The sequence below is a fragment of the Aquarana catesbeiana genome, linkage group LG06 (assembly GCF_042186555.1).
Source record: "Aquarana catesbeiana isolate 2022-GZ linkage group LG06, ASM4218655v1, whole genome shotgun sequence".
NCBI lineage: Eukaryota > Metazoa > Chordata > Amphibia > Anura > Ranidae > Aquarana > Aquarana catesbeiana.
In genome coordinates, this window is record NC_133329.1 from 325,408,399 (window position 1) to 325,433,193 (window position 24,795).

At 40.9% G+C, this 24,795-nt stretch overlaps 1 protein-coding gene across 4 annotated transcripts in view; it reads left to right on the forward strand.

Annotated features, from left to right (window-relative positions):
• The window catches only part of ZNF385B (zinc finger protein 385B), an 849,407-nt gene that overhangs the window by 510,105 nt on the left and 314,507 nt on the right, over positions 1-24,795 (forward strand). The window contains exon 1 of one of the 4 annotated variants that reach the window (XM_073633757.1): positions 21,079-21,202. The exons of the other annotated variants lie outside the window; for them this stretch is intronic. The gene's annotated coding sequence lies outside the window, so the exon portion shown is untranslated. Of the gene's footprint in view, positions 1-21,078; positions 21,203-24,795 lie in introns of those variants that run through there. 4 annotated transcript variants of the gene reach the window in all.

Here is a 24,795-nt window from a genome sequence, read left to right on the forward strand (position 1 = left end):
AAGAAAGTACACAAACCTGTGTTAAGTTGCCTCTTGGCCTTCTTGGGTGAATTAACATATTTAAAATGATTTATCTGCCCAGGTTTTTATATCTGCTCTGGCATGCCCTGGTTTATATCCCTAAGCAATGGTTTGTAGATATAAATAAGACACTCTCCTCCTTTCTGTGGGGACCTAAGCCAGCCAGAATATCACTAGAGACACTTCACTTACCTATAAGGTCGGGAGGGTTGGCTCTACCAAACTTACGCTGTTATTATCTTGCTGCCCAATTAACACATGTGCATTGGTGGGGCTTCCCGCAGATGAACAATGCCTCGGTGGCTACCCAAGCTGCTCAAGTTCATTCGTATGAAGCACTGATCAATGTTCTTTTCAGGAATGGTCCTTATCCAGAACAGGGTGCTAATATTTTGAAATTGTCATACAAAATATTTCATATATGTAATGCTAAAATAGGTGGATCCAGTCTGGCGGAATCTCCTAATGCTCCACTGTGGCATAATCCTCAGCTTAAAGAAATAGCCAAGGTACTGGACGGAGCATGTTGGGCAGCTTATGGGGTAAAATATGCCCATCAGCTGTTCAGGGAGGGAATCTTTAGGTCCTTCACAGATTTGAAAATTGAATATGCCATCCCAGACACCTTCTTTTTCAGATACCTCCAGTTACGTCATGCTGCACTGGCTCAGTATGGTGGGGGCGAGGTAAGTCTCTCCCCCTCTAAAATGGAAAAACTGATTGCTGAAGAAGATCACTCAAAGTTGATCTCTAGGTATTACTAGGCTCTACTGTCACCCTCTACTTCCAGAATGGTGGGGGTGGCTACACAGTGGAAAACGGATATACCATCCCTTGCGGAGGAGACCTGGCTGGAGGTACTAGATACAATGGCGTCCTCAATGATCTCAGCTAGAGATAAAATGCTTCAGTTCAATTACTTACATAGAATCTATTATACCCCCAAAACGATTGCACAAGATGGGAAGGAGGGAGTCCCCGGAGTGTCCTCGATGCAACGCAGAGGTGGGCGACTTCTTCCATATGGTGTGGCAATGCCCTCAGGTGATGTCATACTGGAAGACAATCCTTACATATATGGAAGAGAAACTTGAACTCCCAAACATATATTCTCCGGGCAGGTGTCTTCTTGGAGACCTGGAGGAGGAAGAATTGTCCACATCACAGAAGGCCCTTTTGCGAATAGTATTTTGTTACGATAAGAAAGCTCTGGCCCTTAAATGGAAAAACTCAAATCCCCCCTCCCTTCTAGATTGGTTAAAGTTGGTCAATAATGCTCTACCAATGTATAAACTCACATACCAAGCCAGAGGAATTAATAAAAAGTTTGATAAAGTCTGGGGAAAATGGATCGCAAATATATCGCGAGAAATTACTGTATAGAAGTTATATGGTTACTAGTGATGAAAGTATAAAAATACGACAGTTGTGAGGTGAAAAGCAAATGTCATATTTGAAACATAATTAGGACATATAAAAACGAGGAAAAAGAAAGAAACAGAACAGTGAACAGCACGTGTGTTAAACAATTATACTGAATACTTTCTATAATAAAAATTGAATGCTTACATATTTACAATTATATGGTTTAAATAAATGATACCAGTTTATAATGTATTTCAATGATATTGTATGCAAAGAGTGAACTGTGACATGGAAGTGTAAAATTTTGTGAACTTCAATAAAAATTTACCCTTTAAAAAAAAAAAAATGATAGGTCCATAAAGTCCTAAGCCTGCACAAAAAGGACAATAAGTGCTCAGTGCAAAAGATTAATTGTTGTGAAACTCAAGCATACTTTAAAAAAGGTTTTAAGTTAAATTATATTACATAAACATGTATATAGTGTTGAGAGCTGCTCGTTAAAAGACTAGATAGTCTAAATATAGAAAAATGAAATAAATTAGTATCCGCGCTCTCACTTCCCCATAATGATGTTTCCACTTAAATAATACAGAGATTAATAATATATGCAAAAAATGATAAATGTGCCACCAAAGATTATTGTGCTTTCCTTTTCACCAGAGAAATGTGAATGTGTATTTCTCTCACCACTCAGCATACATAACCATAAATAATGTCCATAAAAATATATACAAAATTAACCGCTTGCAAATTCCTGTGAGCGATCGTAGTTGTAAGTTGGCCTTCTAAGCAGGGATAGCAGGCGCGCCCCCGCTGCACCGCGGGGGGGGGGGGGGGGCGATGTGCGTGGCCAGTGGTTGCGATAACCGCCGGCCACACGCGATCGCGGGCACGAGAGACAGAACAGGGACGTGTGTGTATAAACACACAAATCCCTGTTCTGTGAGGAGAGGAGAGACGGATTGTGTGTTCTTACTAGCTAGGAACAACGATCTGTCTTCTGCTCTAGTCAGTTCCTTCCCTCTACACAGTTAGAACACGCTGAGGGAACACAGTTTACTCATTGATCCCCCCTAGTGCTAACCCCTTCCCTATGATTTAAGTGGAAACATCATTATGGGGAAGTGAGAACGTGGTTACTAATTAATTTTGGGCTTAACTGTTTGGTTAGTATGCTTTTGCCCTGTACTATAAAGAATTTATCTTTGTCTTTTTCTTTACCGGTTTTACATTGCAGTTATATAATGTTAGCATATGCTGCAGGATTTAAGCTATCAATTTGCATATGTTTAATTTTATGTAACAGTGTCAGTATATTACCAACATAGAATTTGTGAATAGAAAGGACAAAGAAACCTTATTGTAAAAAGAATGTCGGTATACTTAAAGTGTAAATGTGTAATTCACACATTGAAATTGATGAAGTGAGGACAATTCAGCAGCAACATAGATGAAACTAATACTGCTAAAGTAGTGGAAGTCAAGAACCCTAGCTTTTTTTTAATGCTGATCGCCTGTTGCAGATTTTTGTTTGACGTTTGCTCACCTCTTGATTAGGACATCCCACCCTTCACATGGTTTCTGTTTAGTGTCATGTTGCAGAAGCCCACGGTGCTGCGTAACTTGTGCCCATCAATGATTATTATATTTGTGCACCCTCTGTGAGGACGGAGGTGTAAGTGCAGCTACCCACAGTGGTGCCACTGGGCATGACCTGCACCCCCTGAAGTGTCACACACGTCTAGATAGAGACAGGCAGAGCAATAGACAGTTTATTTACTACACAACCTGAATGCACCATGTACATAATTCTGTGCATTCTTGTCATATCAGTTTAACAGCCAAAACATTAAAGTGATTGTAAAGGCAGAAGGTTTTTTCTATCTTAATGCATTTTATGTATTAAGATAAAAAGCCTTCTGTGTGCAGCAGGCCCTCTCAGCGCCCCTAATATTTACCTGAGATCCATCTAGATCCAGCGATGTCGCACAAGTGACTCGGCTGTCCGGGAATCCCCTCCTCATTGGCTGAGACAGCAGCACAGCGCCATTGGCTTCTGCTGCTGTCAATCAAAGTCATTGAGCCAATGAGGAGAGAAAGGAGGCAGGGCCGGGCCGCAGCTCCATGTCTGAATGGACACAGGGAGCTGCGGCTCGGCTCGGGTGCCCCCATAGTAGGGCTGGGGAAAAAATCGATTTAAATCTTGAATCGAGATGAGAGGTCAAATCAATTCAAAATTTAAGCAAATCGATTTTTTTAGATTTTTTTTTTCACCGCGCCGGTCCTGAGGCACTGCGGTCATGAGTTTCGGCCGGACGCCGCGGAATAGGCCGAAGCCGCGGCCTCGCCTTAAAACTCCTGCCTGCAGCTCCCCAGGACCGGCGCTGACACCGCGCCGGTCCTGAGGAGCTGCTGGCAGGAGTTTTTAGGTGAGGCCGCGGCTTCGGCCTAGCCCACGAGGGGCGGCACTTAACAGGAGGGAGGGGCCAGGGGCGTCGGTGAGGGACCCAAGAAGAGGAGAATCTGGGCTTCTCTGTGCCAAACCACTACACAGAGCAGGTAAGTATAACATGTTTGTTATTTTTAACAAAAAAAAGAGATTTTAGTATCACTTTAAGGACTTATTTTGGCAATCATTGGAATATCTTTAATACCTCTAAATTGTAACTCAGGTTTTAAGTGAAGTAAATATATCACAAGAATTTTAGCAAGACTTTTTTACACATGTATTTCTCCCTCTATTTGTAAGTAGTTTGTGCTCAGCATACCACGTCCTTTCCTAAAATAATCAGGGATGGGAGAGTCTGCCTTCATAATATTTAAAGTGTTATTAAACCCAGAACCGTAAAATCAGTCTGTATATGCAGTAAAGCATTCTTGTTATACTCACTGTGGAACCTAAGGGGTTAATCCTCTGCATTGTGTAAAAAGACTGTTTGATCCTGTCTTCTCGGATCCTCCCCTTTTTCCACTGCCCCAAACCATCTCCTGACAGAACAGAGTCTTTGGAGCAAGCTGCACATGCTCAGTTTGGTGTGTATTGCTATAGAGTTTTTCTTTTCTTGGGAGAGTGCATGTGATCAGCACAGGGCCAATCAGCAAAGTCCAGACAGAGGGTCAGGGGTCCTGCAGTCTCATAGGACAATCAGGGGAGAATGAAAACTCCTCTTACAATCTTGAACCAGACACTGATAGAAGTCACAAGACTGCTCTAACTGCTGACGAGAAAAGGTATTTAGCCGTTTATATTTACTAAAACTTTGCATTTCCATGTTCTGTGTAGTGTGGGAGACCAGATATAGCGAATGCAGGGTCCTGGGATTAGTAACACTTTAAATGAGCGATCTCAGTGTTATAATGAGAAAAGCTTTGGTGTTTGTATATCTTTCTAGCTTTAGAGAGTATCCCACCACCTATTGCAGGGGATGCCTGAAATTTGACATGAAGTTAAGAGCAGACTTGGGAAAAGCACTGAGCCACTCACATTACCAGGACTTAGCAGAATACAAAACCATTCCAGGTTGTCATATTACAATGTAATGTCCTTTGAATTTTTTTCTAACAATTTTTATAAATTCAGGGTGACTGAGGATTGAAATTAAAGGTAATTTCTCTTTCATTGGGGTACACAGGTGTCCAGTGTCCATTAGAAGTCTTGTGGGCCTGTTGCCACAGTTGGAATGTTTCTTTGGAAGATTGCCTTCAATTTCTATGGTTTGCTCGCTGCTTGCTACTCCTCAGCTTGTATTGCACATGCAGAGGTGTAGCCACTATTTTGGGACTGTACTCCCGTATAACCACCTAGAGGGAGCGGGCTATACCTCATATGTAGAAAACCCCAATGAACTACTGAAGAAGAAGTACAAAAATCCTTTTTATTAATAACATTTAATTTAAAAGTAGCTTTTGTATGTTGCTGTATTTCTTCGACAGAGTTTTTATTTAACCACTTTGGTACGTTCTTGAACAGCGGATCACCAGCCCTTTATTTACTTAGTGGTGTTCATGAACAACACTGGACAAATAGTGAAAAATAAGGCAGAGACGTCAGATTGAACACCACATCCCAATTATTTCTAAAGCATAAAGTAGGGAGGAAGGGGTAACAATCCCTGAGAATTTAAAGGTGTTTAGTATAGAAAAAGTGTAAAACTACAATTACATAGTCGATAAAATTGGATATTTTATTACAAAAGTAAAAGACATGCAGACATTGTATCATCCATATCAAAAAGTATTGTATATTCCATAGAAAAGCACGTATACCGACACTACCACTCAACATGTTTCGCTTTTTGAAGCTTCTTCAGGAGATTTGGTGGAATGTATAAATATGCTATGGATTACATAAAAGACAAGAATGAGACCTCATGTTAGTTATTTTAATCTAAAACAGAAAAAAATACACATCAATACTAAATATTGGCATCACATGGATATGCAGATAATAGCATATTAAGGGTCTAAATAGAATTATTATACAGAAAATATATACATGTGGAAAAGACTGAATCCTACCTGGACTGCATTGACCATATACCGTATATAAGACTTGATTGGAATGATAGAGAATATATATGTGTCCCATATAGGTTCAGGGTGCCCCAACTTAAAGCTTGCTTTGGAATGATCGCAGGAGGGAATGAATTATAACACATAAATTCATGAAAAGACAACAGGGAAAAATGTGCAAGGTATTGAATATACAATATTTTTTGATATGGATGATATAATGTCCTCATGTCTTTTGCTTTTGTAATAAAATAACCGATTTTATCGACTATGTAATTGTGGTTTTACACTTTTTCTATACTAAACACCTTTAAAGTCCCGGGGTTTGTTACCCCTTCCTCCCTACTTTATACTGGACAAATAGTGTTATCTCCTGCATAGTTTAGGAGATAGTCACACTGCATGGAGCCGGTGACGTCACTGGCACATGCACTCTGAACGGACGGCATACCCACGCTGTCCCTTCAGAGGCCCGTGCCACGGTCCGTGATTCCCGCCTGCATGCGCAGGAGTGATGTCATTGCGGCGTATCCAATCAGACAGCCGGAGGATGCATACCTGGAAGGAAGACCGAGTGAAGATGGAAGCGCCTTCAGCAGTGACAGCGTGCCACTGGAGGGCTTCGGTTTGTACTAAGGTTAGTATTTCATAATGTGCTAGTATGCAATGCATACTAGCACATTATGCCTTTACCTTGCAGGGTTAAAAAAATTTTAAAAATGGTGCAGTTTACTTCCGCTTTAACATAACGAATTTGGGTACAGTGTTCCATAATGGATTCATTCTCAGTCAAACTATCACAGCAATGAAAACTGAAAAATGGCCTGGTAATGAAGGGGTATAACAGGCTAGTATAAAAGCGGTTAATGAGCTGTTTACTTTCTGACATCTGAACAAAAATGACAGGGAGCAAGCTACAGAGCACTTTTCTCTATGCAGCTACATATATTATTGGTGGCACTGCCAACAAAAGAAAGCTGACACCTGAAATACCTCCCACCCTTCTGTCTTGGCAGCTCAGCAGATCTTTAACAAAAGGACAATTTTGATTACCATTGGTCTGGAAACTACGTACAATTAAAAATATCTCTGTAAAAGGCAATTGAAAGGCAAGTCAAAGAACATACATTCTTGAAAGTTTTGGGTGCCACAACATATTTAATAATGAAAACTTACTTTGCGCTCTTCGTCAGTTCTGTGTCTGCTCTGGCGGCTACTGATTAGCATTCCTTTTCTTTCTAATGACACATAGTTCACCATTCCTGATAATTATTGTAATTTCGGGGTACTCATTCAACTTTTTTTTCTGAAAGTACATTACATTTTACTTAACTTCATTACTTGACATCCTATTCAAAGAAAAGGCTTTTAGCCAAGTGAGAATGTCCTTTTATCACCGAACACACATTTCTGTTTAGATTTCATTTTCATCCTCTCTCCAGCCGTGATTGCATTTTGAAAGCTGAATGTTTTTTTTCTTCTTTTTTTTTTTCCTTCTTTTCAGAAAAATAACAAACTGTGATTGGTATTTTTCTTGTATCGGCGGAAAAGCATGCTCAACGTGATTATAAGGCGCAGTGTCATTTTAAGATTTATTTTCATATGCATTTTTTTTTTTACTGTGATGCTGTTAAATTGTTCACACAATCCAGCACTTCTTACAGAATATGCTGTAATGTGTGGTGGAGTCGTGTGTTTTTTTACGTGAAAATGGGATTTTTAACTGAAGCTGTGTTCTATTTCAGTTTTAAAATACGGTACTTGTGGCACATATTCATTTTAAAGAATTATAAAGAAGAAAAATCTGGTTGATGTTCAGATTAGGGCACTTGCTCTCAGTAAACATCATAAGAACCACCTCCAGGCTACACACCTACATGCGTTTTGCCCACAGTCTGTCTCCCCATAACTAGTTTGAACTCATCGGTGTGGGTAGCAACTACCTGTAGTTAGTTAATAAATAGCAATGTGGAACGTCATAGCTATCATCACTCTGACTGACACCTTTCATGCACTAGATCTTACTAATTGCCTATTGCTTTTTAGGGTTAAAGGAGAATTTAAGTTGTTATACAACCAACTTGTTTTTTTTTTCTAGTTTTGAGTAGAGTAGGGAAGATGTAAAATTCATAGGCAGGATATTCATTTTTATCAAGTACAATCGACCGGACCATAAGGCCCCTTTCACACTGGGGCGGTGGGGGCGTCGGCGGTACAACAGCGCTATTTTTAGCGCTGCTGTACCGTCGTTCTTGCAGCGGTAAAATCCCTCGTACAGCGTGGCTATAGCCGCGGTATTACCGTGGTATAGCCGCGCTGTCCCATTGATTTCAATGGGCAGGAGCGGTGAAGGAGCGGTGAATACACCGCTCCTTCACCGCTCCAAAAAAGCGGTTTGCAGGACTTTTTTCACCGCCCTGCCTGCGCACCGCAAAGCCCTCGGGCTTTCACACTAAACAAACAGCGGAGGCTGTTTAGGGGCGGTTTTCAGGCAGTATTTTTAGCGCAATACCGCCTGAAAACCGCTCCAGTGTGAAAGGGGCCTAAAGGGGGGTTATTAGACCACCTACTGAGATCTTCTGACCATTTTTTTGGTACAGTGTATGTAGAGAGGGGGTTCATTTTTTTTTTTTTTTTTAATATTAATATATTTTATTTTTTCAAAACTTTAATTTTTTAAAATGTATTTTTACTTGATTGCTATCACAAGAGATTAATAAACCCCTATGTGATAGCACTGGGCAGGTCACAGGAACCCTTTTCTGAGACATAAATAGACCCCAATGTCTCCCCTGCCCTTCAAACCATCTAACCATGCACAGATGGGCTCGGTTAGATATGTCCCCTGGCTGTACTGGAAAGGGTGCATCGGAAACTGGAAGTCACACCACTTCCAGTTTTCATTGTTTGCATGTAAAATGGAGGAAGTATTTGCCTCAGTCTCACAGCGATCTTCCTCTTCTAGCTGGCATTTGTGTTCTCAGGCTCCGGTAAGAGCAGAAGAGCCCGTGAACCACAGGAGGAGGGAGGCCGCTGGCAGGAGGGGAGGAGGCACCATGCTGCCGACTATGTGAAAGTGATCGACAGCTAGGGGCCGGCTAAACAAAACCCACACAAGCTGATGGCTGCAACTGCAGCCGTCAGCTTGTGAATAAAGGTTCACTCTTTGGACGTACATAGTATGTCCAAAGAGCTGAACTGGGTAAACACATGTCCCCATTAGAAGATTTGTCCTAACCTCTTGTTCTGGTGAGAACTGTAAAGCCCCTTCATCAGGGCTTAGAAAAATGGAATAGGACTTTAATGGACCCAAAGCAAACTACAATCAAATGTATCTATATCTGATCTGGTGCAAAACATCCTTTAAGATTGGAGTTATAACAATTGTGACAATGTAATCAGTAGCACTACTACAGGTAATTTCCTTTGAGTCCCTTCGAGTCCTTGCCCCAAAAATGGGCTGAATGTTTTTATGTGATGGTATTATGAACAATTAAAGGCACTGTGGACTCGTTCACTTTGTGGTTTTGCACCCATTTGTATACTTTGAGGTCCTTTCAGGTACTCATTTAGGGAGGCCTTCGCATTTGAGAGCTGCCTTGCCAAAGCCAACGATTTTGTATGAAGATTTCCTTTAGTTTGGAATAAGCATTTAAATTCAAGTGCCTCCCAAATGTGTTTTTTCAGCGTGCTAATTTAAGGTGGCTTCCCCCAGTTTCAAGGTGCTCTATGACGACCTGTGTCAATAGGCTTTGGACTTCTGTTGACTGCATTCATTTGACATGAGTTTGAGAAGCTTTTAAGAATTCATTGACATGTACAGTACCTTTGACCTGCAGTTGGTCTCCTTCTGACCTGTTTCAAGCAGGTTTTGCTATCCTATAGATTTTCAAGAGAAAGAAAAGCCTGTCTGACATAAAAAGCCCGTTGACACAGACCATGAGATTGGTGATCATACAGTTGCCATGGGCCCAAAAACCAATGCATCAGCCAATGATGAATGTGGAATTTCATCCCTTTCTTTAAAAGTGTACATTTCTGCTAGTCATCTATCAACCCAAACTATTGCCTATAGCAGCATACTGTATATTAACCACCTCCTGCCCGGCAAGTGAATAGATGCACCTGGGTGGGACAAGCGTTGTTCTAACTGGAAGCATCGGTGCCTCCTCCTTCTTTTGGCATTCACGCACGGCCTCTGGGCCACCAGACACAGTGGATCACTGATCGGCCGCTGTGCTTAGCTCTGGTACCATGTGATTGCTATGACCACTCACAACGATCACATGAATAGTATTAAACAATGGCTGCCATTCATGATGCCATTTCTTACTCCTGTGTGTTCTACTGTGATCTCTGTGATTGGTCACATGGATCACATGGTACAGGACTAACTACAGTGGTCCTGTACCATGTGAGAGCTGTGGCCAATCACAGCTTTCACAACAGTAAACAATGGCATTATGAATGGATGCTAAACACAATGTAAATGATTGCTTATAAAGTGATCATCACTGTAGCAATCATAGTGTAAAATAAAATCCCTAGTCACTCCCGAGAGCAGTACAGTGTCACTATGGCAAAATAAAGAGAGAACTCACTCTAGGCGTCTGTACCTGAATAACACCTTCCTTTCCAAGGGTGCTGACTCAGTATGTAGAAATGCAAGATGTATCTGATTTGGGCATCCAAGTGGTGGAAAGAATTTTGACGCCGGTAAGAGGGGGAGATACATTTAAAATCCTCTGTAGAAGAGAAGTTTATTGGATATTTTTTCTTACAACAAGAAAGCCAGCCGGCATAAACTTCGAATGGGACGTGTCCCATTTTTATGGATCAATATTCATATATGTAAACATTATTTACTATATGCAGATGTGTATAGGGTTGTAGAAACATCAATGTGGAGTATTATAAAGATATTATAAAGAGCACAGCTTAGCTAGAAAGAATTGTCTTCATTATAACATAATCGGTCTAGCCGATTAGTAAAGATTATTGAGCATATGCATATACACATATTTCTTTGGAAAGTGATGGTACAGGGTACAGGGGTGTATATTATTGTTATTATTTTTAGCTTGATTTAAGTTTAATTTGTTTTATATAAATCATTTAGCTATATTATAACATTTGATAAAACGTGGCCTTATGCTCTTACTGTGATAAAAGTTTGCTTAAACCAGTTGAGTTTAAACTTAGCCAATCAATTGAGTATTTCTTGGTTATTTGTAATGTTTTGAACAAACTGAAATATTGATATCGACATCATGCAATCTAGGCTAGTAACTCGTCAAACTTGCAAAAAAATGCATTCATTTATGGTACATTTCATTTTTGTTTTTAGGTATTTTTTAGATTATGTGGAATATGTCTTTCTTCAATCTAAAAATCTTTTTTTCAGTCATGAAATTCAAAATGAAGGTCTGATATATCCATGCATAAAGAGTTACTATACCACTCATAGAGTTGTAGCATCAGCTGCTTCATCAACTTAATTGAAGATGGATCTTTGCATGTGAATGAGGGCGTCAGCTTGCCCCCTGATTGGATCTTCATTTTTTGACTATACACCCTGTTCCAAATTATTATGCCAACTATATTTTTCTCATTTACCTAAATAATTAATGTAAACAACAGTCAGCATAATTCTCATGTTATCAACTATTAAGAGTACAATTCAAATTTTATTTGAACAAACCTCCTAATGATAACAGTTTTTATTTTTAAAAATAAAAAACTTACAATGCACTGTTCCAAATTATTATGCACAGTAAGTTTCAAAACACTTTATAGGTTGTAAAGAACTTACAATTGTCATTTGTTGTGTTTGCAGCATATTTACTGAAATCAAAAGCTATTTCAGTCAAACTTTGAAAAACATTTGAACTTTTTAAACATTTTAACAGGTCACGTTATAGTTTAACATAGGACCCCTTATTTGATAGCAGCTTCACAAGTCTTGCATCCATTGAACTTGTGAGTTTTTGGACAGTTTCTGCTTGAATTTGTTTGCAAGATGTCAGAACAGCCTCCCAGAGCTGCTGTTTGGATGTAAACTGCTTCCCACCCTCATAGATCTTTTGCTTGAGGATGCTTCAAAGGTTCTCAATAGGATTGAGGTCAGGGGAGGATGGAGGCCACACCATGACTTTCTCTCCTATTATCCCCATAGCAGCCATTGATGCAGAGGTATTCTTTGCAGCATGAGATGGTGCATTGTCATGCATGAAGATGATTTTATTACGGAAAGCATAGTTCTTCCTTCTGTACCAGGGAAGGAAGTGGTCAGTCAGAAACTCCACATTCTTTTGCAGAGGTCATCTTTACACCTCCGGGGACCCTCAAGGGGCCGACCAGCTCTTTTCCCATGATTCCAGCCCAAAACATGACTCCACCACTGCCTTGCTGACGTTGCAGCCTTATTGGAACAGGGTGGCCATCCACCAACCATCCACTACTCTATCCATCTGGACCATCCAGGGTTGCACCACACTCATCAGTGAACAGGACTGTTTGAAAATTAGTCTTCATGTATTTTTCTGCCCAATGCAGCCGTTTCTGCTTTTTAGCATTGGTTAGTGGTGGCCGAATGGAAGGTTTATGCACAGCTGCAAGACTCTGGAGGACTCTACACCTTGATGTCCGTGGGACTCCAGAGGCACCAGCAGCTTCAAATATCTGCTGCTATGTAATGGTGTTTTAGCAGCTGCTCTCTTGATCCGATGCATGGATCTGGCAGAAATCCTCCTCAATGTGCCTTTATCTGCACGAAACTCGTCTGTGCTCTGAATCAGCCACAAATTAATAGTGCAATGATCACACTTAAGTTTTCGTGAAATTTTCGTGAAGTTTTTGGACAAGGTTTTCATACCTCTTCCAAGGCATTAAACTATTTCACTCTTTTCGGCAGCAGAGAGATCCTTTTTCTTTCCCATATTGCTTGAAAACGGTGCTCTGCTTAATAATGTGGAACACCCTCCTTTAGTAGTTTTTCCATTTATTGGGCTCACCTGGCAATCTAATTATCACAGGTGTCCGAAATTGTTTTCAGTGATCAAAAGAACCCTGAGACACAATGCCATCCATGAGTTAAACTGAAAAACAAAATATTTAATCTTTGTGACAATAAAATAGAATTTGTATAATAATTCGGAACATGGTGTATGTATATATATACTATGTCATTTTATGTTTGCATTAGCTATGATTAAGCACCAGTGAGAGCGGTGTGAACCGCGTTAGCGGTTTTCTATTTTAATTTGCTTTTGTACGGACTGTATCTACAACAAAGGAAAAGACTATTCTTGGAGTGTGGCTATCCAGATCTTTATTTGCTCATGTCACTATGGCAAAACTATACTGCTCTGGTGACTGTATATAAAAAAAAGATTAAAAAATGTTTTATACATACTGTCACCAGAGCAAGTGCAGTGTCACTATGGTGACATTGTACTGCTGTGACAGTGATCAAGTGCAATGGCTGGCTGCTTTGCGTGATATCACCATTCTTGGGAGGAGTAGCAGAATGTGTTTTGGGGTGTAACTGTAAGTATATCTATAACGTGTGCTAGAAATAACTTGTTGATTAAGAACTTTGTGTAAAATAATACATTTTAATTTTCTTTCCTGCATTTTCCAGAAACATTTGGCAAAAAATATTTTCAAAATACTCACTATGCCTGTCAGAAAATACCTTGGAATGTTTGCTTTCCAAAATTGGGTAATTTTATGGTTGTTTCCACTGTCCTGTTGCTCTAGAGCCTCCAAAAATGTGTCAGGTAGTCAGAAATCGAAATGCATAATCTATGCGTAACTTATGCTCCTTGGATTTTGGACCCCTCTATGCATCAAGCCTGTGAAATAGTCTCACACATGTGGTATGCCCATACTTGGGAGGCATAGCAGAATGTGTTTTGTGGTATAATTTTAAATGGTAACTCCACTTTAGTGGGGGAAAATAGCAAATGAAGAAAAAATAATATAGAGTGTACAATTGCGATACAAGTCATATTTTAATTGAATGTTATTAACCACTTCAGCCCCGGAAGATTTTACCCCCTTCCTGACCCAAACACCTTTTGCGATTCGGCACTGCGTCACTTTAATTGACAATTGCGCAGTTGTGCGACGTTGTACCCAAACAAAATTGACGCCCTTTATTATCCACAAATAGAGCTTTCTTTTGGTGGTATTTGATCACGTCTGTGGTTTTTATTTTTTGCACTATAAACCAAAAAAGATGGACAATTTGAAAAAAATTTTTTTTAACTTTTTGCTATAATAAATATCCCCCCAAAAATATATAAAAAAACACATTTTTTCCTCACTTTAGGCTGATGTGTATTCTTCTAAATATTTTTGGATAAAAAAATTGCAATAAGTGTATATTGATTGGTTTGCGCAAAAGTTATAGCGTCTACAAAATAGGGCATAGTTATAATAGTTTTTTGGCATTTTTCTTATTAATTTTCTTTTATTAGTAATGACGGCGATCTGCTTTTTATCATGACTGCGACATTATGGCGGACACATCGGACACTTTTGACACTATTTTGGGACCATTGTCATTTATACGGCGATCAGTGCTATAAAAATGCACTGATTACTGTGTAAATGACACTGGCAGGGAAGGGGTTAAACACTAGGGGTTAAGTGTGCCCTAGGGAGTGATTCTATCTCTGGGGGGATGGGTTAGCTAGGACATGACAGCAATCACTGCTGCCGATCACAGGGAGCAGTAGATCTCTGTCATGACACAAGACAGAATGGGGAAATGCCTTGTTTACATAGGCATCTCCCCATTCTACCTCTCCACACCGCAATCGCGGGCCACCAGAGAACATCGAGTTCCCGGGACCTGCGGGCACTCCCCTGCGGCGAGCACACGCGCTCCCGAAAGGTGGCAAATTTAAAGGGACATACCTGTACACCCATTTGCCTGCCTGTGCCATTCTGCCGACGTATATGTGTGTGCGGTGGTCGGCAAGCAGTTAATAATTACCTTTCCTTTTCAATCTGCAGCTACTGTAATTTTCTATAAATGCAAAGCAATATGACTACATGGAGTTGTTATGTACACAGAATGTGTACTGACCACTCCCCAGAAACATCATTTCCTGCTTGTGTGATTGGCTCACCAATTTTCCCAGAAGTCTGCCTGAGATACAAGTCAGATTTCAGGCATCCCCTGCAACAAAAATTTCATTTTTGGTGAGATACTCTCAATAGAAACACGTCTAAAGGGATGCATGCCCAGCAGCTTCCTCATTAGTGCCCTGCAGCTGCCACAACTGACTTATAATTAAGAAACCACTCTCATTAGACCCCCTCGGCACAGAGTAACAAACATGGATTTCTTTGGAATAACAAAAGGTAGGAATCTGCAACAAAGGTTGTTATAATCTTTGCAATGTACGTGGATCACCCAGAGGGGAATGTTTTTTTCTCAACAAAAGTGGAGTTACGCTTTAAGTATGCCTATGCTGTGTGTGAGAAATAACTTGATAACTTTGTGAAAAATTTATAAACTATGTCATTTATTATTTTGCAAACAAAATGGTCACAAAAAATTACAACTTTAAAAAATTACTACTTACTAAATACTTTGGACTTTCTACTTTCCAAAAAGAGAGATTTGTGGGGTATTTGTACTGTCCTGGCATTTAAGGGCCTCAAGAAAAGACATAGACAGTCAGGACTGATCGATTACCAAACATACTGTATATACCATAGATTGTAGACTCAATCATAATATACACTGAATTGTTTTTTGTTTCTTTTTCACAATTTTCAGTAGTTGTTCTTGTATATAGCTAAAACAAAAAAAAAAACAGTAGTGATTAAATACCTCCAAATGAAAGTTCTATCTGTTTCAACTAATGGTAAAATATTAATTTGGATACAGTGTTGCAGGCATGAGTAATTGTCATTCAAAGTGTGACAGCACTGAAAATTGGCTTGGGCAGGAATGGGACGAAAGTGTCTGGTCGTGAGGTGGCTAAAAAGTGCCCCGTGGGGTGGGGTATACTAATATATACTAATATTTATGTCATGACTTCTTTCTCCATCTACTATGAGTACATGTTTAAATGTAAGCAAGTCAGCGGAGAGCATCTGTCACATAACCATGACACTTGACATATTGCAGTTCAGTGATCATATACACGATGTCCTAAAGATGTTTTACATATGTTTTGTCACACTTTACAACTTAGTGCAGTCATGAGAGGGTAATTAGTGTGTTGAAAAAAATAGCTTTGTAGGTGACAGGTACATCTGATCTTCTGCTTTCATTGTGTTACACATTGTTACAAAAAATTGTCATTGTTTATTGGCATAACATATCATCATTATGTAATCTAAGTATTTCTATATACAGTTTGATTACTATACTGTACGTGTTTTAAAAATAATTTGCTTGTACTGATTGCTAAGCCTTCTGCCTTATCAGCATTTGTAGCAGAGTAGTTTTAAACAAAGAATAAAATATGTTCTTATATACGGTAGTTACATAGTTTATAAGGTTGAAAAAAAAGACACAGGTGCATCCAGTTCAGCCTATATGCGTATACTTGTAATTTGGTATCATCTGCAAACACTCAAATTGAGCCCCAGTTGAAGTCCATTTGGATGAAACACGTCGGGCTTGGCTTTCTGCTTCTCACATCGCCCTTTCTTTTTACTCTGTGATCACTGTTTTTATTCTCACCGATGTATGTTGGTTTTTATAATAAAAAACCTACTTTTTTGACCTACACTATATGAAGGCATTTTTCTGGCCTTCAATGCCTGAGTTCCAGCCTTGGTGTCCCCTTCATCTGACTTCTGGTCTGGCAGTCACCTGCACACCCTTTGGAGTGTCATGTTTGGAGGTCCCAGGTTCCTTGAAAATTTGCCGTTTTGCTGATTCCGGCACTCTCACTTTACTGACTTGTTGTCGCTGACATTCGAGTCCACCTGTTTCGGTAAGAGTAGATATACTTCTCCTTTTCGCTGAAGATGTACCATCCCTGATGCTCTACATACCGGACAGTACCAGTGTTCTCCATCCCTGACTAGCCACTTTTAGGTGGTGGACTTATACCGGTCCCTTACAGGACCTTTATTGGACACTTATTGGACTTTCCACATTTCCATTTTGTTTTAAATTTTTTGTCTTATTGATTTTTTATCACCTATTTACTAGATGCACGTAGCCATACCTGTTCACCCTTTAGCACTACATTTTTCATTATTCACTCAAAATGAGCTCTTGATCCCAACCCGTATATCAATAATAACAAACTGAACAGCACTGACCCCAAGATGGAACCCCAGGGCACACCACTCACAACCTTACACAATTTAGATAATGAGTCATTTATCACCTCTCTTTAAACTCGTCCATGCAACCAGTTTCCTACCCATGTACATACAATCTTTTCAACTCCAGCAGACCTTATTTTATACATTAACCACTTGGCCCCTGGAAGATTTAACCCCCCCCCTCATGACCAGGCCATTTTTTGCTATACAGCACTGTGTTACTTTAACTGACAATAGTGTGGTCATGCAACACTGTCCATAAATTTAATTTATGTCATTTTGTTCCCACAAATAGAGCTTTCTTTTTGGTGGTATTTGATCACCACTGCATTTTTTTATTATTTGCGCTATAAACAAAAAAAGACCAACAATTTAGCAAAAAAAAAAAAAAAAATGTTTTTACTTTATGCTATTAAACGTATCCAATAAAAAATTCTTATATATGTATTCTGTTACATATTTTTGATTTAAAAAAACCCAGTAAGTGTATATTGATTGGTTTGGGCAAAAGTTATAGTGTCTACAAACTATGGGATATATACTGGAATTTGTATTTATTTATTTTTATACTAGTAATGCATGCGATCAATGACTTATAGTGGGACTGTGATATTGCGGTGGACGGTCTGACACCAACTGACACTTTTGACACTTTGTGGGAACCAGTGACAATAATACAGTGATCAGTGCTAAAAATATGCACGAACACTGTACTAATGATACTGGCTGGGAATGGGTTAAACATCTAGGATGATCAAAGTGTTAAATGTGTGCCTAACTAGTGTTTTTGTGTACACTGTGTGAAGTTTTTACTAAGAGATGTGGTGGATTTTATTCCACCACATCTCTGCTGACAGGACATATTTCTGCCTTGTCTACATAGGCAGAGCTCCCTCCTATGTCTCTCCTTTCTGATCAGCAGGTGCCGGTGGACATTTATTGGCCGGCACCTGGTGATCGGCATCTGCTGTGACTAATGCCAACGCAGTGGCGTTGCTAGACGGGGGCGGGGGGTGCGGTCCGCACTGGGTGCCACCCACTAGAGGGGTGACACCATCCTGAGGGTAATGAAAGCCCTGGCTCCCTTTGGCAGGTTTTTTTTTCCTTCAGCCGGGACACACCTCCAGCGCCGCGGCCGTGCCTGCCATGTGTTTTCCTCCTCCTCTGTCTCTGACTCCTGCCCAAGCCTGTCTCGATGTGCAGCTGCTCTCCACCCGGGCGGCGCGGCTGCACTCTGTCTCTCTCCTCTCCTCCTCTCCGCCCGGGTGTTCTGTGCACCTGAGCCGCCCGATCTGGTGCGGTAACGGGCGGGGGGTGTCGGCTTGAGATGGGGGGATGTCCTCCGCTGCCTGAGGTAAAATGTTGTGGGGTGGGGGGGGGCGGGGCGGGGCTTGCTGATGAGGTTGGTTTATGCTGCTGGTTACAGCTATATCATATGGAAGGGGGTGGTTTGTTCTGGGGGGGTCTGTACTTATGTAGGGGGGTGGTTTGTTCTGGGGGGGCTGTACTAAGGGAGGGGGGGTGGTTTGTTCTGGGGGGGTCTGTACTAATGGTGGGGGGGTGGTTTGTTCTGGGGGGGGGTCTGTACTAATGGTGGGGGGGTTTGTTCTGGGGGGGTCTATACTAATGGAGGGGGGGGTGGTCTGTACTAATGGAGGGGGGTGGTTTGTTCTGGGGGGTCTGTACTAATGGTGGGGGGGGTGGTTTGTTCTGGGGGGGTCTGTACTAATGGTGGGGGGGTTTGTTCTGGGGGGTCTATACTAATGGAGGGGGGTGGTCTGTACTAATGGAGGGGGGTGGTTTGTTCTGGGGGGGTCTGTACTAATGGAGGGGGGTGGTCTGTACTAATGGAGGGGGGTGGTTTGTTCTGGCGGGTCTGTACTAATGGAGGGGGGGTGGTTTGTTTTGGAGGGTTCTGTACTAATCTAGGGGGGTGGTCTGTACTAATGGAGGGGCGTGGTTTGTTCTGGGGGGTCTGTACTAATGGAGAGGGGGTGGTCTGTACTAATGGAGGGGGGTGGTTTGTTTTGAGGGGTTCTGTACTAATGGAGGGGGCTGGTTTGTACTAATGGAGGAGGGGGTGGTTTGTTCTGGGGGGGAGTCGGTACTAATGGTGGGGGTGGTTTGTTCTGGGGGGGTCTGTACTAATGGAGGGGGAGGTCTATACTGTGGGAGGGGGGTCTGTACCGAGGGGGGTGGTCTATACTGATGGAGGGGGTTTATACTTCGTAGAGGGTCTGCACTAACGGGGGGGTCTTTACTTATTGGAGGGGGGTCTGTACTGGGGGGCGACTATAGTTGGAGTGGGGGGGTGACACCATGTTTTATCGCACCGGGTGACACCGACCCTAGTGACGCCACTGGACGTACGCTCGCCCCCTATGTGGAAGTGCAAAATAATATATATATACGTGATTCTGTACAGAACGGCTGCCCTGTAGCAGTGAATCTGCTGTAGGGTGGTTGTTAAGTGGTTAAAGCCTAACTCCATTTTTAGTGAACTTTAAATAGTCTTTTTTTTAACCAAGCTGGTCGAGATGAACTATTTTCTCCACTAACACATGTATGAACTGTATGTAGCCTCAGCTATTTACATTATAGACAACTTCTCATCCCGCTACCGGACCAAAATCGAGTCAGGGGCTCAGCCTTTCACAGGAAGCTTTGCATTTTCTGCATGAATACAAACTTGGCCGAGGTGGAGATTGTGACGTTATCCACTCGCCTCTCCATCAGTCAGAGCCCTGGTGCCCAACCGGCCCTTTGGTACATGATATGTGGTCCTTGGACCTCAGTGGTCTGTAGCTGGAGCATTGATTAGAGTAATAGCATTGATCTCTACTAGGCATTGTCTTCTGCATCATATTCCCAGCATGTCCACACCCCCCACCCCCCCCCCAGCATATCACTGTCAACACTCTCTGACCCTCATTTTCTCTATTAGTTTGTCAGTTTCTGACAGTCCTATTAAGCATTATATATATATTGAACATTATGTGTGCCCCTTTGGTGATGTCAGGCTGCATTTGAGGCACTCTTTATGTCACTCTTTGACAAGCAGAGGAAGCCTTGTATTTATTCAGAAAATAAGAAAAATACAAAGCTTCCTCTGAATGATTGAGCAGTGCTCAGTCTGTTTGATTTTGTTCTGGGAGCAGGGTGGGAAGTCCCAGTACCTCTGCAGGAACACAGCGCTGTATACTGTGTGTAGCTGTGGCTTCCTACAATTTATACAGTGCTGACAGCCACGGCATGTGTTAGCCAAGGGAATAATTCATTTCGACAAGCTTGATTCACAATAAAATGTAGATTAGCTTTAAATGTTTACGAAATACAGTATCAAATGCATTAGCAAAATCTAAATAAACTATCTCTACTGGACTTCCACCATGATGGAACACAAGCTGTCAGTGTTTTACCATGTTATGATAGGAATAAGACAATAAGGCCATAGGCCCCAGGAAGAATTACAGCTTCAAAGTCTAAAGTCATACCGATTAGATCATATATGTCTTACTACATATTAACAGTTCTTAACTGTCAATCTGGCCTGTATTTTGGCACCCTAATCCTCCATTGAGCTGCGATGACAGGTACACTTTTAGCTTCATTATATTGTGTTTTGCACTGTTCATTCAAGCATTAGCTTCAATGCAGGAATGCTATCTAAATTTAGTTAGCTATTGTAATACACACACACTCTACTAATAATACCAGTTTATTTTTAACGACACTGAGCTATTGTTTTGCATTGGAAGCCATCAGGCTGGTTCTGTTCTCTCTCTGGATTCAAGCTGCACACATGATCTGGTCAGTAATTAGAGCTAGTGAGCAATTACATGCGATTTGCTCAGTCTTATCAGCACGCTGCGGTCTCTTAGCACCCGCCATCACAAAGGAGCACTGCTGAAATGAAGAGAGTGTTTATCTCTAAATTTAACAGCACACGAACACTTGAATGCCGTAACAAGAGTGCCATATAATCTCATAAGCTAAGGTAAGGCGTGCTGAATCTCATAGCTCTTTACACCTCTTTGTTTTGTTTTCCAATTTACGGTTATTATCATTTTTAGGTAAGATTTTGTGGAAAAATTTACGACAATAGATAATTAATTTAGACAAACAAAGGTGTTTTTACACCAATGTAAAATGAAAAAATTGTATATGTTAATTTATCTAGTCTATGTTCTCAGTTGGTATAATACTAACACTGTAGCATTAATGCACATTTTCTTTATGCTTTTAACGCACGTTTAAGGTGTTAAATACACCCCAGACACCCTCTAAGGCTGGTCATAGAATTTCAGCAGAAACTGGTCGTTTTCCGGAAAGATCGTTCGACATTTGTACAGTTAATGGACTCAACTTTACCATCGATTTTGACAGTAGGCCCAGCTAATGTCGATGGATCCGAAGCAAAAACTTTTCAACCAAAGTATATATGTGTATGTTATATTCCAAACAATCCTCTGTTTTGTATTGCACATGACCTTGCAATATAGATAAACAGAAATTAAGTATGTTGTTATTGTTATTGACTGATCACTTTTGACCATAGAAAGAATTTGATTCTATCAGTTAGTGGACAAGTGGCTATCAAACGACGAATAGTCGTTCGCACTGTAAATAACCAAAATTCTATATGTGTATGGCCAGCTTAAAGTGGTTGTATACCCTTGTTTTTTTTGTTTTTTTTTACATAATAATAAAGATGTCTATATGTACCTGCTCTGTGCAATCGTTTTGCACAGAGCAACCCCGATCCTCTCCTTCTGGGTTTTTCCCCCGGTGCTCCAGGCCCCTCCTCTTCTTCTGGGGTCCCCTGCCGGCGCTCCAGGCCCCTCCTCTTTTTCTGGGGTTCCCCGCCGGCGCTTCAGGCCCCTCCTCTTCATCAGGTGCCCCCACGGAAAGGGGGGTCTGGGGGGAGCTGCAGCACAGAAGGTTTTTCACCTTAATGCATAGAATGTATTAAAGTGGATGTAAACCCTCACATATACCCAGTGAAGGGAACAGCCTCAGATGATACACAGAGATGAAACAAATCTCCCTACATATGTTTTAAGTGTATATCTGCTGTCTTCCTCGCTCTATATTCTTTAGAAAGTGAACATTGTGTTAGAAATGTTTCTTCCTGTTCCACCACTGGGTGTGGAGTCTTGGTATACACTTTGTGATGACTGATTGCAGGAAAGGCACCCCCCACCCCCCACATAGGTAGAGGAATGAAGAAACATGCAGAGCTGTGCTGTGATAAGACAAGCTTTCTGCTAATCTATTTATAGCACACTCCCGACACAAATTCCCAGCTGATTTTATCTCCTGTGTCAGAGAGCTTGTCAGAAGTTATCATGCTGATAACAGAGGAACAAATCAGCAGAAGGACACAGTAGTTAGTGCTTTGGAGAGAGATAAGTAAACACTAAAGATATATGTGCCCAGAATTAATGAATGGGGTTTACATCCACTTTAAGGTGAAAAACCCTGAGTCTTTACAACCACTTTAAGTGATTTTATTTTCCACTTCACTGATATTTGATTAAAGCTCTGTAAATGTGCTGTAAATGCTACAGGTGCATTTGCAGCACGTTACCATAGGCACGAATGGAAGGAGTTGACAAGCTTCAACTCCTCCCAGACTTAACATGTAGCTTCATTTTTGCTGTACAGTGATGTGAAGCGACGCAAACGCTACATATTCTTTAAATGTGAACAACTCTGTCTGCTGTCCATGTTATCCATTGCAGGATGCTTTACTAGACATTTGAGGAGCGGAAAAAACGCACCTCTAACGCCTGTTTCTAATGTCAGTGTGAACAGGGCCTTTAAGACAGTGTACATTCATTCAGCAGATCACAGTTGACTAAGGACCTGTTCAAACCTGTGCACTTTAGGTGAAGTACATTAAAAAAAGTCCTGCTTGCTGTATCCTTGATACACTGTCATGAAAATGCATACTATATAAATGGTACCACCCCTGAAACACATGTAAAATGCATCTAAAATGTTCCACAGAGAGGTGATCTGACTCTAAGGTTCTGTCTTTTTGCAATGGTTCTCAGTTGTTATGTATTATATATTTTTTGCACATCCAAGAGAAAATTGAAATGCTATATTCTGAATAACTAAAGTATAGTGTACTACGTATAAGAAATTACAGAGGGAAGATAAGAATCTGATATGTGAGTAATCATTTATATCTTTTTATAAGTGAAAACTTGTTTGTGGAAGGTTTTTTTTTATGTGGCAAACAGTGATTACTTCACCAGGAATATATAAAAGATGTTTTTTTGTTAGACACAGATGGTTAGACACAGCTTCAACCGCACTGTTAGCCCAAGTTCACGTCTGGGAGATATATTTTACCCATTGTCCATCGTACGTCATCGCACGACAAGAGGAATCCCATCTTTTCCCATGGTGCCTGTTCAGAACTCTGCAATTTTCTCCCGTCCATTTTTGAAAATGCTGCATGTCCTTCTTTAATGTATTGTGACTTGGTGCGATTTTAACCCCATAGATTTGATTGGAATCACATTATAATGCATGTACATGCATTTAGATGTGTTTTGACCTTTTTTGCCATAAGAACAAGGTTCCTCCCCTAGACAGACTGGAGATATTGCTTGTCTTTGTCCAAAAACAAAAAATGCATAAAGCATAAGGGCTGTGTGTTTAAATAGACACACCCAACCCTGTTTGGATTCGAAATTACCTAAGCAGTAATGGCTGATTACGCCCATAGGGGCTAATTTACTAATGGCAAATACACTGTGCACTTTTCAACGTGCAGTTGCACACTGTAAGAGCAGTTGCTCCAAAGCTTAGTAAATGAGCAGAAGCTCTGCTGACCTCTATCATCCAATCATGTGCAAGCAAAAATGCTGTTTTTATTACTTTCTTTGCAAGTGATTGGGTATTCTTTGCCAAGTGAAGCTTTACCTCATTTACTAAGCTTTGGAGCAACTGCACTTGCAGAGTGCAACTGCACTTTAAAAATGCACAGTCTATGCTCCTTTTTTAATGACCTGAAGAAAGACTCGGCTTTGGCTACGAATGAAAATGCAGCCTTTATCCATGTCATCCCTAAACCTGGGGAGGACCACAGGGACTGTGCCAACTATCGCCTGATCTCACAAATTAACGTAGATCTTAAATTGATGACCAAAGTTTTGGCAAACCAAATGAATACTTTCCTATAAAGTTACATCAATCCGGACCACATGGGGTTTGTGCCCAATCGTCAGGCTCCTGATCAGACCCGACGATTAATAAATATCATATCAGTTCAGTCCAACTGGGATAATCGCTGACCTAGGAAGGGCATGCTACTGTTATTAGACCTTTTTAAGGTCTTTGACTCCTTGTCATGGGATTATCTATTTTAGGCATTGAAAGGCTACGGGTATGGCACAAAATTTTTGGGGGTGTTGCAGACCTATACCAAACTTTGCGCCACTTCTCCATGATCTTGGGTCTTTCTATTAACCATTCGAAATCGGTTGCCCTCCAACTCTCACTGGACACAGACATAATAGCGCAACTACAAAACTAATTTTCTTTTAAATGGCAGACGTAAACCCTCCCATATTT